Consider the following 15,928-nt stretch of genomic DNA (forward strand, 5'->3'; position numbering starts at 1 on the left):
CAACATAGTGTGAATGATGTTCTTCGGGCACAAACAAGCATTCAGCAGCTATGCACAATTAAAAATGCAACAAAATCACCACAAAAACAAATTAATATCAAAGTAATTGCATGGTGTGATAACTCAATACACTATTTCCATTGGCTATATTTGTAAAGGCAAAAAACACACACAATACAGTAAGAAACAAATTGATAAAGTGTGTTTGTGTGTATATGTGCCAGGACACACTGGAGTTCTGCCCAATCCAGATCCAGGTTGGGTAGGTATCTAGCAACCAGACTGCTGAAACTGCAAACTGGAGAGCTGCTGAATAAAAAGCTAAATAACTCACAGACTATAAAAATTGCAAATTGCTTTGGGAGATCACTCTCTACATCATACAAGTTAATGTAAAGGTTAATTACCCCTTTCAAAGGGGAGTTTGTTTTTAATTTTAGAGGCCTCAGTCTACTGCATTGTAATGGGTGGGGTTAATAGAACATTGGCGCAAATTCACTAAACGTCGAAGTGCCTAACGCTAGCGTGAATTCGACAGTGTTACTTCGCACCCTTACGCCTGGTGAATTTGCACAACGGGCATAACTACGCAAATTCACTAACGCGCGCAGTGTACTGAACGCTACCTTTTACGCCAGACTTCCTTCGCCACCTCAGACCAGGCGAAGCGCAATAGAGTAGATAGGGATTGCTTCAAAAAAAGTTAAAAAAATTTCTAAGTCCCAAAAAACGCTGGCGTTTTTTCATTTTTTATGGGTGATAGGCTGAAAAAGATCGAAATTTTTTTTGGGGCTCCCCTCCTTCCCCCCTACATTTCCTAACTCATGGCAACTTAACTATACAGTGGGCACATGTGTAGGGCATAATAAAAATGTTATTTGATGTTTTGAAGGTTTCCCAGGCTTGTGTAGTGCTGCTACGAATACTTCCATTGAAAACTGAATTTGGCGCCGTATGCAAATTAACTATCGCTAGTGTAGTAGGCGAATTAACGCTAACGCAACTTCACAACCTTACGCTACCCCTGAGCGCAACTTTGGATTTTAGTGAATTTGTGGAGCGCAACTACGATTCTTAGTGAATGTCCCACATTGTCTCCGTACTTTGGTTTCTGTGTATTCTTTTGTTTTGCCACTGGGTGGCAAGTGTGTTTTGATTTTTTTCAATATTTTTAATTCTCCAGGGTACCAAGCAGTGGCGTAAATTTCAGTATGGGGGTGGTGGGTGCGTGCAGGGCTGGATTTACATAGCGGGCGCCCCTAGGCCCACTGCCGTTTGTCGCCTGTCCCCTCCCCTTTATTCGTGCAAATTTTTATCATCCGGACCGGAGCAATGGGGATTGGCAGATGGGAAATTTAAAAAATAATTGTATCTCCAGCATATCCCCAGTGTTTTTGAATAGTAATGGGCGAATTTATTCGCCAGGCGCGAATTTGTGCGAATTTAGCCGGTCCACGGTCGGAGAATAAATTTGCGCATTTGCTGGTGAAAATTTGACGCCGTTGACGGTTTCGATGCCGGCGAATTGTCAGCGTTTTGAGAATTTTTCACCAGTTTCACGAATTTCACGGGAAATTAGTGGCGAAGCGAAACGGGACAAATTCGCCCATCACTATTTTTGAACCAATGTGGGTGTGGTTGGGCAGCATGACGCCCCCTAAAATTCTACCACCCTAGGACTGGGCCTAGGTGGCCTTTCCACAAATCCGGGCCTGGGTGCGTGCAGGAGGATGCATTTTGCACCCAGGGATGTGGGTGTTTAGTTCTGTCTTTTATAATTACCAGGGTGCTGTCTGGAAAGTACTGGAATATTAATTGCTTAGAATTTGCTTTCGTTATGCCAGGATTTTGGGTAGAAATCCCCTTGAAAAATAGCAGGAAGCTCTCTCCAGCTAATGGTGAGTTTTTCCTACCGCATTTATTTCCACATTTAAAATACACCAAACATTCATTATTTTTTTTTTTTTCATTCCAAGACATTAAAGGATACATGTGCTGTTAATATGAATGAATTTTACAACAGCTCCACCTGCTGGTCATTTTCCCACCAGTCTGACCACCAAGTAGTCAAGGAAGTTGTCAGGAGAAAGAAAGAGGCTGCTCTGATGTTCTTCTGCTTAGGAAAAAAATTAAAAACCTTTCCAAAACCTTTCCTAAGCAGAAGAACATCAAAGTAGTCTCTTTCTCTTTCCTGACAACTTCCTTGACTACTTGGTGGTCAGACTGGTGGGAAACTGACCAGCAGGAGGCGCTATTGTAACAAAATTCATTCATAGTAACAGTACATGTATCCCTTAATATCTTGGAATTAAAGAAAAACAAATAATGAATGAGAATTACAAAAGTGCTTACAATAGCACCCTCATCAATTTTACAATCACGTATTTTAAAGGTTTACTTATCCTTTAAAGGGCGGAGAATGATAAATCTCGAAAATCAAATTTGAATATTTTGAATTTACAGTTTTGACCATAAAAAAATTAGAATTCGAATTTTAAATATGGCCCTTAATAAATCTGCCCTTGAGAGTAGGTATTGTTATTAACTAAATATACTGTATCAGGTTTAGAAATTGTGCATTGGAAAGGTGCCTAGAATGACACTGGCTTCATTAGGCAGAACACAGAATGATAAAATTGGGCGTACGTTGTTCTTCCCAAAAATGATCCAAAAGTGGCATTTCCCCTGTAGGATATTACACACCGCTCTCAGCTCTATCCAACATTATTCTGCAGCTTATGAAACAGCCTGAATGTTGGGTGGAACAAAAAAATATTCACAGGAACTGAGTCCAGGAAATGTTTTTTCCTAAAATGATCCAACAAATATTCAATCTAACGGTCACAGCATAACTGTGTATGGCCAGGGGAGGAAAGCACAAGTGCTGTAGCCCCAAAATGTTTGATGCTTTTATTTATGTTTTTCATTAATTATATAGGTGTCACCAGATGTGTTTTCCCTTCAACTCAGGGAAGTTTTTTCCATGATTCCATTTCTCTAAGTTCGGCACAATGGGAAGGAATGAACGGTTATTGGTTACTGAGGGTCTTCAGAGTGTATGGGTGCAGGGATAGTTGCAATTGGTCGGAAAGGTAAGTCCGTTCTCTGGTGGCCAATCTTTATATTATCACACATTATTAGGTATTTGTGTCTTGATGCACAGCTCAGTGTACACATTTGTTGTGTGCCAACCTCTGCTTCATTCCCTCAGTTTATTAGAAGCCCAGAATGCCAATGGGACATACTATGTGCTTTGTTTCTTTCTTTTAAAATGGAGTATTATGGGGAAGGTGTGAAAAATATATTGGACTATAGATACATGATTGTTAAATAAATATATTCACAAAGACAGATCATATAGTTTAGGGACCAAAAGTAAGTCCCTGTGCTGTTAAAGTGGATATTCACCATCAAGTTAACTTTTAGTATGACGTAGAGAGGGATATTCTGAGTCAATTTGCAATTGGTTTTCATTTTTTATTATTCGCGGTTTTTGAGTTATTTAGCTTTTTATTCTGCAGCTCTCCAATTTGCAATTCCAGCAGCTATCTGGTTGCTAGGGTCTTGTTTACCTTGGCAATAGTATGAAGAGACTGGAATATGAATAGGAGAGGCTTGAATAGAAAGATGAGTAATAAAAAGTAACAATAACAATACATTTGTAGCCTTACAGAGCACTTGTCTTTTTAGATGGGGTCAGTGACCCCCCATTTGAAAGCTGTGGAAAGAGTCAGAAGAAGAAGGTGAAGTAGTTAAAAAACAAACAAAAATGAAAACGAATTGAAAAGTTGCTTAGAATTGGCCATGCTATAACATTCTAAAAGTTAAAGGTGAACCACCCCCTAAAGGTTGGGTCTCCGTGATTATCTTCAATATGGTGAAATGCCTATAATAAGTCATTTAAAGTAAAAAGGAGAAATGATATTTATTCTACACTGACTTTTAGATCTTGCGAATTATCAAACAATTGTATTTAAAAAGTTATAGTTGATCATATATCAGGGCATTATTAAACTAATTACAGCAAAACCTCAATTTTACATCCCCTGATTTTAAGTTTTTTTGTGGTCCCACCAGTATAAGGGTCAGACCACACTGGGCGTTTTGGGGAGATTTGGTCGCCTGGCGTCTAATCGCCTAGTTTATGCGGTGACCAATCTCCCCAAACGCCTTTCCTCACTCTGCGCCGGCTAAAATGAAAAAACGCCGGCGTTATTCACATGCGGCAATTCGTTTTCCGAAGACGCCTTTTTTCATTTTAGCGGCGTATTTATTTTATATCAATCCCCGAAATCAAGAAATAATGGAAGAGAAGGAGATGTCCCCCCTGCTGTATACAGGCAGTTGTTAGCAGTTGGTCTGGATCATATTAGTTTGCACCCACATGATACATTGAGTATTCTGCACCAAACAAGAGCCACATGTTAGGGTGGCCATACGGGAAGATTAAAGCTGTCCATATCGGTCCTTTAGACCAATTCGGCAACATATCTGCAAGTATAGGGGGCATTCCGGCAGGTCCCCCCGATCGATATCAGGCCAAAAATCAGCCTATCAATCGAGCAGATTTGATTTTTTTTTTGGCAATCGAGGACTAGTTGATGAGGTCCTCATCCTGTAGGCGCCCACTTCCTTTGTTGTAATTCAGTCATTTGACCCTAGGGCCAAACGATCAGATTAACCCGATATCGCCCTGTCTTTGGTGGGAATATTGGGTTGCAATCTGCCCGTTTGCCGACCTTGCCAAACGAGCAGATTTTATAGTGTATGGCCACCTTTAGTCTGTGCCATACTGGATGCAATGAGCTTGACAACACAACACACAAGTATGAGCTACTGCCCTGAGGTAAATGTGCCCACTGTTATCTATTTCCATTAATAAACACTATGTTAAAATGAATTTTTAAACACTGGGGAGAAAGAAGAGAATCCATCAACCCATGTTTGTGGAGTCTCATCAAATACCCAACTTGCTACCAAGGGAAGGGAATTGCAATAACATCTCAATAAACCAGGTGTCAGTATTTGTGTTGGGTTCCATGGGGTATGGTTTTGGTGCAAAGCAGAGATTTGCCCTAGGAACAAAGTCTAAAGAAGGGGTATCTTGGCAAAAAAAATACCTAGACAACCCTGACCCACTCATGTGCATGTGACAGATTGAGGTTACACTTGCTCAACACATACACAAGGTAGAGGGGTCCAAGAAAACTTCTGACCCACAATCCACCACCCATGGTCATTACAAGACCCTCATTCCTTGCAGGACTTCCCAATAGATGGCGTCTGCTCTCCCTATAGTTATGACACCAGACATAACCAATTGTATCAGTGTACAATCCAACCGGCTGCTGCACACTGATGAAATTAATCAATTCTTTAGTTGTGCAATTTTATTGGCTCATACAAAGTAGGCAACGTTTCGGACCTCACAGGGCCCTTTATCAAGCCTATCAAATCAATTGTATCAGTGTAACGCATTTATCACGTGGCAAATACAGGTATATGTGCAGGGCCGGGCCATGCCGGCCAGGCGCCCTAGGCAACCTGGCCGGTCCGGCGCCTGCTAGCTGCACGCTTGCGTAAACTGGCACTTCCTGGCAGAACGCATGCGCAAACTCCCACTTTTGTCCACATGCGTGAACTGACGCTCTTGCGCACGTATGTGCCTTTTGCCATTCGCTCGCATATGCGCCAATTGATGTATGCGCGGAAGCACAGCTACGGGCCAAATATAAGAAGCTTTTGGAGAGAGGCGACTGGACATGGGGTAGGTGTCAGAGAAGGCATGTGCCTGGCGCCCCCCAGCTTTGCGCCCTAGGCACGTGCCTACTCTGCCTACCCCTAGTTCCGGTCCTGTATATGTGTAAGCGTCTTTAGAATGAACTTTTACTACTGTGTAGATGATCTTGATATTATGAGACAATATGCAACTGGTCTTCTTTTACTATTTTTATGGATTTTCAAAAAATAATGAGCAACAAAAAGATCATGTGAGGGTGCGTATCCTGGTTAATAGTATGCGTCATGACATTCAAGAAGCTGCATGTGACCCAGGGTCGAATTGGGCTGGCTGGACACCAGCAAAAAAACCCAGTGGGGGCCCCTCTGGCCCGACCCGCTCCCTCCACTACTGCTCTCCTTACCTCCCTCCCTGACCCCAGTCACTGCCCCCTACCTACTTCCATGGCCCTCGCTGAAGACACGCAGGAAAAGGTATACGCAGGGGGGGAAGTGGATTGTGGCTGGGATGGGGTTGCCCAAGGGGGGGTTGTGGCTGGGGGGGCAGAGGGGGCTTTGAGACTGGGGGGCATGGGGGATGTTGTGGGGGGCCCTGAGGCTGCAGGCACTGTGGGGCCCCCAGTCCGACGCTGATGTGATCCTCCAAGAAATATGTCTGCATCCCAGCCTTTCCAGGGTCCCCACAAGCTTCTTTATATGAAATGTTTTTTATATACCCTTGCCTTTAAACATGCAGTATACCTCGTAACCAACTCTTGATGCAGGAAAGGTGGCGCAATGCTTAATATTAATATTAGCACTTTTACCATTTACGAGGGTTCTGAGAAAAGAAGTAAGGAGAAGGCTTCCGTAAGGGGGCTGGGAAAAAGATGCAGTTGCAAGTTGTTCTTTTACCATTCACAAGAGTTCTACATCCTGAGAGAAGAGACGTCATCAGAAGGCTTCAAAAAAAGATATACAGGAGGAGCTACATCTGTCATTTCACATGACATGCAATGACCAATGAAAGGCGATACCTAAGCTCATCCCCTTTTTTCAGCATCCGCCATTGATCTGTCAAGACACGCAACTAAACTAACAAGATACTAGTTGCAATGTATGGGCTCCCTAATCCTAATTTTAGAAATGCAAGGTTCCAAGGTGCATGACATTATTCATAGGAGCATTTTAGGGCCTGTTCGCACATGGGACTATATTAATATCCTGATTTAGGTGTTTCACAAAGGAAAATGTGAACAGGTCATTGAAATAAGGTCACGCCTCTTAGTTTTCTATGTGTATAGTTATTTTCAGATTCCAGATGAACTCCACAGGGCCATAAGGATGCGGCACTTATAGAGGAAGCAAGAACAATGTCAATGAGGTCCTCCCAAGTTCCTATGGAAGTCCTGTTACAGTGAGACAGCGTTGCCGTTGGCTTCGATTTTAATTAGTCATGACCAGATAGATCAGTTATTGAAGCCTCAGCATCTTCATGAGATCTCAGTACTTGGGTTTCCGGGTTAATCAAAATACACATTAAAGTGGACCTGTCACCCAGACACAAAAATCTGTATAATAAAAGTCCTTTTCAAATTAAACATGAAATCCAATTTCTATTTTTTATTAAACCATTCAGAGCTGTTGTAAGCTCATTTAAAAATCTTTGCTGTCAATCAAATATTGTCTGCCCCTCCTCTATGCCACTGGCATAGAGGCGGGGCAGACAATTACTTTCACTTTCTATTCAGCACTTCCTAGATGTCACTGCTCTCCACACATTCCCCCGTTCTCTTAACCATTTTATTGTGTATCCAGGGCATTGAAATGGACATTGGGTCCCCCATTCTGGTGCACAAACAAGATTCTGAGATGATACAAGGCTTGCCTTAATAACAGTGTGCACAAAATGGCTCCTGCCTGCTTGTTATAATTTTGAAATCCCCGACTGAAGGAAGCAAGATTCAAATAATTTATATAGTGTAATTAAAGTTCATTTTGCTTGACTAATGTGATAAAATAGGATTTTGAATAATTTCTTTGGGTGACGGGTCCCCTTTAATAGCTTAGGAGGATAGTGCTCTGTTGCGCGAACATCCTGCGAGACCCCACTTCTTTCCCTTCTTCATGCTCAGCTTCCAGGAGGAAACCGGTATATTAACACTTTAACCACAGACTGTAGACTCTGTGCGCTGCAATTAAAAGTACTAAAGGCCTACATTCAGCAGAACATCATGGTGGGATGCTTTTGCACAATTTCTCCTCTCCTTGGCAAAGAACAGAGCAGGCAAGTGGATCATGGGTTGACAGCATGGGACAAAAGCAGATGTCATGTGTCTTCTGTTGTTCTTACTTCCGGATTCCGCCATGTGCTGCCCACTTCCACTTTAAATGCTTTAAATTTGGTAGAATTCTGGTAGAAAATAGACAGCCATTTGCAGAAATATCTATGTTATAAATGAGATTGTTCATCTGAGTTTTATTATTACAGGATTCAATGGGAGTGTTTTGGGCCAAACTAAGAATGTGGATTCTGACTGATGGAGGTAAGTCCTGCATGTACCATATTTAGAGAACCTAGATGTAGCAAAGGTTGGATTTACTTATATGGCAGCAGAAGTAGGTCAAGTAGCTAAGAAGCACAGCCACTCTAATATTCCCACCTTACACTTCCTAGATCAACCAATCCCCTTTGTCTGTTGAGGAAACCCAACCAGACCCTCGTACTGGAGTCTCCAGACAATCACAAGAAAGATGTTCCCCCAAAGTGAGATGCACTGCCTTTGGTGTTAAGGCCAATAATAATTATATTTTGGGTTCACATTTATCTGTTGAAGAAACACAACCAAACCCCTATTCTGGAGTCTCCAGACAGTCACAAGAAAGATGTTCCCACAAAGTGAGACGCACAGCCTTTGGTGGTGAGGCCAGCAATAATATTTTGGGTACACGTGTATCTATTGAAGAAACACAACTAGAGACCCATTCTGGATTCTTCAGAACATTCATAGGAAAGCCATTCCCACAAATGAGATGCACAGCCTTTGGTGTTAAGGCCAATAATAATTACCTTTTGGGATCAAATTTATCTGTTGAAGAAACACAACCAAACCCCCATTGTGGAGTCTTCAGACAATAACCAAAAATGAAGTGCACAGCCTTTGTTGATGAGCCAAATAAGCATATTGTAGAGACGCGTTTGTCTGTTGAAGAAACCAAACCAGACTCCTGTACTTGAGTCTCCAGATAACCACAAGAAATCTGTTCCCATAAAATGAGTTTGTATATTTTGGGGTATGCGTATCCCCCATAGTGGAGCCACCAGGCAACCTCAAGTAAGCATTTCCCACAAAATAAGAAGCACTGTTTGTGTTGATGTGAATAAGAATTAAGAATATTTATGATACGCATTAGTGATGTGCGGGTTGGGGTTATTCTTGACCCGCACCTGACTCAAACCCAATCTGAGCCCGCCTGCACCCACCTCCTCCCATCTATTTATAGGCTCTACCCCACCAATAATGTCACAAAAGGGGCGGAGTGTGGTTGTGCGCGCCTATAAAAACAGAAGCTGGAAGCCGGCAAAAGTAAGTGCTGAGGACGACCCAAACCTGCCTGACCCATGGGTAAACCCGTAGGTGTCGATTCAGCCTGCACATCACTAGTACATATTTATTTAATCTACTTTGATTGCGATACATACACATGCCTGTTGAAGAAACACAAGCAGATCCAGGTACTGAAGTTCCATTGCAAGAAAACCTCTTCTCTACATTCACAACTCTTTCTATTGGGATATGCCATACAACTGGCCTCAAAGCAGGTGCTTATTTTTGAATTCCAGGCTTGGATACAATATTTGATTGCATAAAAACAGAGCCTCTTGTAGCTGCCAGTCCACATAGGGGCTACCAATAGTCAATATAGACATTATTTGGTACCCCTTGGAACTTTTTGCATGTTTGTGTTGCTCTCCACGGGTGGCTTACGGGTAAAAAAAGACTGGGGATCACTGCTCAAGGGTCTCATCTTACAGACCATTACCTTGAAACTCCACTCGTAGTATTTTTCTGAATGTGTTCTACTTTCAAAAAGAGGCAATTTCTTAAGGGTTGTTCACCTTTGAATTAAATTTTAGTATGATGTATTGAGTGATATTCTTAGACAATTTGTAATTGGTTTTCATGTTTAATTATTTGTGGTTTTGGAGCTATTTAGCTTTTTATTTAGCAGCTCTCTAGTTTGCAAGTTCAGCAATCTGAATGCTGGGGTCCAGAGTGCCTTAGTAACCAGGCATTGATTTGTAATAAGAGACTGGAATATGAACAGGAGAGGCCTGAATAGAAGGATCAGTAATAAAAAGCAGCAATAACAATAAATGTGTAGCCTTACAGAGCATTTGTTTTTGTTTTTTTTATAAGGGGTCAGTGATCCCCATTTGAAAGCTGGAAAGAGTCAAAAGAAAAGGGAAAATACAATAGAACCCCCATTTTACATCCCCTGATTTTAAGTTTTCCCTCATTTTACATTGTTTTTTTGTGGTCCCACCTATATATTATGCATAATACATTTCTCTCATTTTACATTTTCCTGGATTTTACACCATTTTTTTCTGGTCCCCTTAAAAACGTAAAATGGGGGTTCTACTGTAATTGAAAAACTATAAAAAAAAATAATAATAACGGAGACGAACTGAAAAGTTGCTTAGAATTGTCCCTTCTACAACATGAATGTAATGCTTAAAAAATTCTGTGATCAACATCTATTCTCAGCATACTCATTCTGTACTGACATTGCCATGACGTGTCTGGGGGGCATTATTGTGCTAAAACAGGGAAAAGCCTCCCCAATGTTGCCACAAAGTAGAAGGCACAGAATTTACAGTCAGCATTACCTATTCAGGCAGGTCGGTTATCCTTGCATTTATTAAACCCAGAGCAATTGCTTAAAGGGGTGGTTCACCTTTAAGTTAACTTTTAGTATGTTATAGAAATGCTAATTCTAAGCAACTTTTCAATTGGTCTTCGTTATTTATTTTCTATTTTTTTTTTTTCAAATATTTGCCTTCTTCTTCTGACATCTGTTTCAAATAGGGGTCACTGACCCCATCTAAAAACAATTGCTCTGTAAAGCTACACATTTATTGCTATTGCTACTTTTTATTACTCATCTTTCAGGCCTCTCCTATTTATATTCCAGTCTCAAATCAATGCATGGTTGCTAGGGTAACTTGGACCAACCAGATTGCTGACATTGCAAATAAGAGAGCTGCTGAATAAAAAGCGAATTAACTGAAAAACCACAAATAATAGAAAATGAAAACCAATTGCAAATTGTCTCAGAATATCACTCTCTACAGCATACTAAAAGTTAATTCAAAGGTGAACAACCCCTTTAAAACAATGTAAAATAGTTACTGTAATGGGGTTATTTCCATGGCCTCACAAAGTGGTTATGACAGCGCCACCTGCTGGTCATTTTCCCACCAGTCTGACCACCAAGTAGTCAAGGAAGTTGTCAGGAGAAAGAAAGAGGCTGCTCTGATGTTCTTCTGCTTAGGAATAAAATTAGAAACCTTTCTCAAATCTTTCCTAAATAGAAGAACATCAGAGCAGTCTCTTTCCTTCTCCTGACAACTTCCTTGACTACTTGGTGGTCAGACTGGTGGGAAAATGACCAGCAGGTGGCACTGTTGTAACAAAATTCATCCATATTAACAGTACGGGTTAATAAACCCTTGAATTCGACCCTCGAATATCGAATTCGAAGGATTTAGCGCAAATGCTCGAATAAAAATCGTTCGATTTATTCGATCAAAAAAAGCTTAGAAAAGTGCTGGGGAAGGTCCCCATGGGCTAACATTGCAGCTCGGTAGGTTTAAAGTGGCGAAGTATGAAGTCGAAGTATTTTTTAAAGAGACAGTACTTCGACTATCGAATGGTCGAATAGTCGAACGATTTTTAATTCGAATCGTACGAATCATTCGATTCGATCGAATTCAATCGAATTTGACCCATTCGATGGTCGAAGTACCCAAAAAAATACTTCAAAATGTTTTTTCATTCGAATTCTTCACTCGAGCTTAGTAAATCTGCCCCTACATGTATCTCTTGAATGAAAAGCAAATAAATAATGAATGTAAAATGCAAAGGTGTTTAGCATAGCACTCTCATCAATTGTACATTCACTTATTTTAAAGTTTTACTTATCCTTTAAGCACTTGTAGATAGATTTTCACAACTATCCATGGCAATAGAGTTTTACGGATTAAAGATGATTTACGAATTCAAAGTCGGGATTGTGCAGAGCAGATTAGATTTCAGTATCTACCAAAGGGCTCATATCCATAGTGTGCCTCATGTGCATGGTGTGTCTGTGCCCCCTTGTGGCTGTTTATGATATTGATGTACCATCGCGGGGCGTTTTTTCAAATTAGCCCAACACACCACAGACACTGCAGTCATTACACAACAGAAATCAGAGCCAGAATTAGGGGTAGGCAGAAGAGGCACCTGCCTTGGGCGCAATGCGGTTGGGTTCTGGGCAGGCACCTGTTCAAGATTTGTTTTTTTTGCTTTAAATGATTTTTATTGTTTTTCCATATTTGACAAAAGATGAAGGCTGAACAGTGAAGCTCATTCAGTTAAAAAAACAGTAGGTGGAGCCATCTTGATTGTTCAATAGATGTTCAAGATTCTTCTGCCTCCCCCGAGTCCAGATTCGCTTCCCTCTGCAGGTCTCGCCTACCCCCTCCGTTCCTCCCTCCTCTGCCCCAAACTGTGTTCTGGTTCGCACATACGCATGCGGGGAGGGGGTGTTAGCCCACTTGGTTGCCTAGGGCGCTCGGTCAGCTTGGCCCGGCCCTGACATAAATAGTTCTGAATACCAGTGCTGCTTTGTGTGCGGCTGCTAAAGTGATACTGTTCTTGAAAAATCTAGTTACATACAGAACAAAAATACAAAACTGATCCATTTAGAACACAGGCAGGGCTGTATTTATCACGCAGGTGAAGGTCTATGTGACAGAATAGAGCAGCAACTGAAGCAAAGAAAATGTGCAAAATAATGGTTAATTACCAATGGTTTTCACACTGCCTTTCCTTATGTAAATGATATTAGCAGTTCTACAATGCTGATATCATCAATGTGTGTTATTCTCAAATTGACAAGAGCAACAGAACTGATGCAGAGAAGTATCAGGAGACAATGCCGATAGATCTTACAAGGGATCAGCAGGTTTAGGGGTCACCATCAGAGATGAAAAGGGGGCTCATGATGAAAGAAAGTGGAACCTCTAGTGTTGACTCTTCTATAAAGCAGCGACACAACATCCACCAACTAAATGAAGAAAGATTTGAATGACGGTTTAGGAATACGTTAAGGATGAATACAGTTGGATATAGTCCCAGGTTGAAGGAGAAGACCAATAGACACACATACGTTACTTTCATATTGTCCCTTGGATTTATAACTGCACATTGGATGACCATAGAGTAACAAACCACTAGTAGCTCTTTGTCAATGGATAGCAACTTAACAGCAAGTGCAAATCTGTTAATGCCATTTCCCTATAGCTTCCGAGCACAGCCGTTCTTAGACTGGACCAGCCCCCCGCACAGAAATCTTCAGAGGGGCCCAGCGCAACTTTAAAGGGATTCTGTCATGATTTTTATGGTGTCGTTTTTATTCCTAAATTACACTATTTACACTGCAAATAATTCACTCTACCATGTAATATTTAATTTTTAATCCAAGTGTATTTTTTTAGTTGTAATATTGGTGTGTAGGTGCATCTCAGGTCATTTTCCTGGTCATGTGCTTTCAGAAAGAGCCAGCACTTTAGGATGGAACCGCTTTCTGACAGGCTGTTGTTTCTCCTACTCAATGTAACTGAATGTGTCTCAGTGGGATCTGGATTTTACTATTGAGTGTTGTTTTTAGATCTACCAGGCAACTGTTATCTTGTGTTAGGGAGCTGTTATCTGGTCACCTTCCCTTTGTTCTGTTGTTTGGCTGCTGGGGGGGGAAAGGGAGGGGGTGAGATATCACTCCAACTTGCAGTACAGCAGTAAAGAGTGACTGAAGTTTATCAGAGCACAAGTCACATGACTAGGGGCAGCTGGGAAATTGACAATATGTCTAGCCCCATGTCAGATTTAAAAATTAAATATAAAAAAATCTGTTTGCTCTTTTGAGAAATGGGTTTAGTGCAAAATTCTGCTGGAGCAGCAGTATTAACTGATTCATTTTGAAAAAAAACATGTTTTTCCATGACAGTATCCCTTTAAACTACAACCTACCTGTTCGGCCACCTGTGAGCCAGGGCTGCTAGCCACCCAAGCTCCCTCCCTCTTGTGCTCCCTTCCTCTTGCTTGCTGCCACTCCCTTACCTCCCCATGATCGCAGACACAAGACAAAAGAACAAGGTACTTGAAAGTGGGGCACATTGGGGTGGGGGCCCTAGGGGTATGTGGGGTCCATGAGGTGGCAGCCCTGGTGGGTCCCAGGCCTACCAAGTCTGAACAACAACATTATGCAGAATAATATGTCCGTTCAAAGGAGAATTTAAAAAGTACCCAATATTCACATTTATATGTTCCTCCCCTTAAAAGTGGTAGTCAAGGCAAGGCGCTGTTCCTTTGATAAGAACAATTTGTATTTTTCTCAGGGTCATTGAGTGTATGGCGGTTCAAGAGCAATCTGAAATAAGCCTCTGGCTTTAACCTGCATTGTTCTTAGCAATTTTTCCTTCAGGCAGAAAATACAAGTCTAAACCTGATTACATTTGGCTAAGAATGTATTGTTTTTCCCTTAGACTGGCGCTGACCAACTCTATCTACATAGTCGGCTATTTATCTAATAGACCATAGGTATGCGCTGGGTTACATAGAAGTTATTACGTTATACACAGATATATTTTTACTCCTTAGGCCATTTCCAGCCTGCAAGCGTTGGGCAGGTTTCTGTGGGGCAGAATCTTGGCATCATATGGAAGAAAGAAATAATAGATTGTTGGGTTGATCAGATAACATAGCTGGAGCAAGTGAAACAGAATAAAACAGCCACAAAAAAGTGTTATTTGAAGGCCAAAACTGATTTCCGTAAATTCATCTCTTTTGCAATATACACATTCCTTTGATTCGGAGCATGAATTTCATGTGCAAGTACATTTTACACGTCAAGATGGGATGGTCAACACAGAAGCTGCCTTACGTAGTGAAAGTCCCTTCATTGCTTCATGTTACCTTTATAATGTTATTTGTAAATGATAGACCTTATTTACAAAAGTGGGCAAACAATAACAAAATGGGTGGAGTGGTGTACTAAGAGTTTCACATTTCTTTCTTTCTTTCTTTCTTTCTTTCTTTCTTTCTTTCTTTCTTTCTTTCTTTCTTTCTTGGAGTGGCGGAAGGGCATGGTGCTATTTCACCAGTCTCTATATGTCACCGGCCTATGGATTCCCCCTACAAAGCTTTCTTCTCTATCTCCTATAGCTGCTCCATTACTCTACACTTACTTACAATAGCAGATTAGTAGCACAACTGCAACTCACTTCTTTGGCTGGGTGCACGTCCTCCAGTGGCCACCTTCCACTGGCAGTGTTAGCAAAGAAAGTTAGTCCAGCACCCACTGTTTCATGAATAAAACGGCCTTTATTGGACCAAGGGCATTACAGCAATGTTTCAGACCAACTGGTCAGCTTGATAAAAGACCAGTTGGTCTGAAACGTTGCTGTAATGCCCTTGGTCCAATAAAGGCCGTTTTATTCATGAAACAGTGGGTGCTGGACTAACTTTCTTCGTCTACACTTACTTACAACACCTTCCCAGTATACCTTTCTTCTTCTGCTCCCCTTCCTCACCAATCTCCATTCCCTCACAGCTGCTTCCCTGAGTTCAGCACTCCCATTGACCTCATAGTTCTCCCCGATTCTTCTCCTGTTTCCTTGCTTTACTGATCCCCGTTTTCCCCTCCCCGTGTCATAACAAAATTGTGCCAGGCCTCCCTGCAATAAAACTGCATCTCTGGCCCAGCTATCCTTTCCTCCACCTGCCCAGTCATGTCCCTCACTCCCCTGGCCACTTACATCAGTAAAGTTAAGAGTTCGGCTGGGGAGGGGGGATTTTCTTAACTAAAAACAAAGCAGACCCGTGGTCCGGATCACCCTGCTCCACGGGCCCCCTGCTGCCGTGGGGTTTGCTTCCTCTAG

The 15,928-nt window shown here is 41.6% G+C and overlaps 1 long non-coding RNA gene across 1 annotated transcript; it reads left to right on the forward strand.

Moving 5' to 3' along the window:
• The first annotated feature begins 2,866 nt into the window (after positions 1-2,866).
• On the forward strand, positions 2,867-9,889 carry LOC121398030. The gene is made up of 3 exons (XR_005964083.1): positions 2,867-3,092; positions 8,210-8,264; positions 8,396-9,889. It is a non-coding gene; the product is annotated as an uncharacterized LOC121398030 (long non-coding RNA).
• The last annotated feature ends 6,039 nt before the right edge of the window (positions 9,890-15,928 follow it).

This window comes from Xenopus laevis, chromosome 9_10L (genome assembly GCF_017654675.1).
Source record: "Xenopus laevis strain J_2021 chromosome 9_10L, Xenopus_laevis_v10.1, whole genome shotgun sequence".
Lineage (NCBI taxonomy): Eukaryota > Metazoa > Chordata > Amphibia > Anura > Pipidae > Xenopus > Xenopus laevis.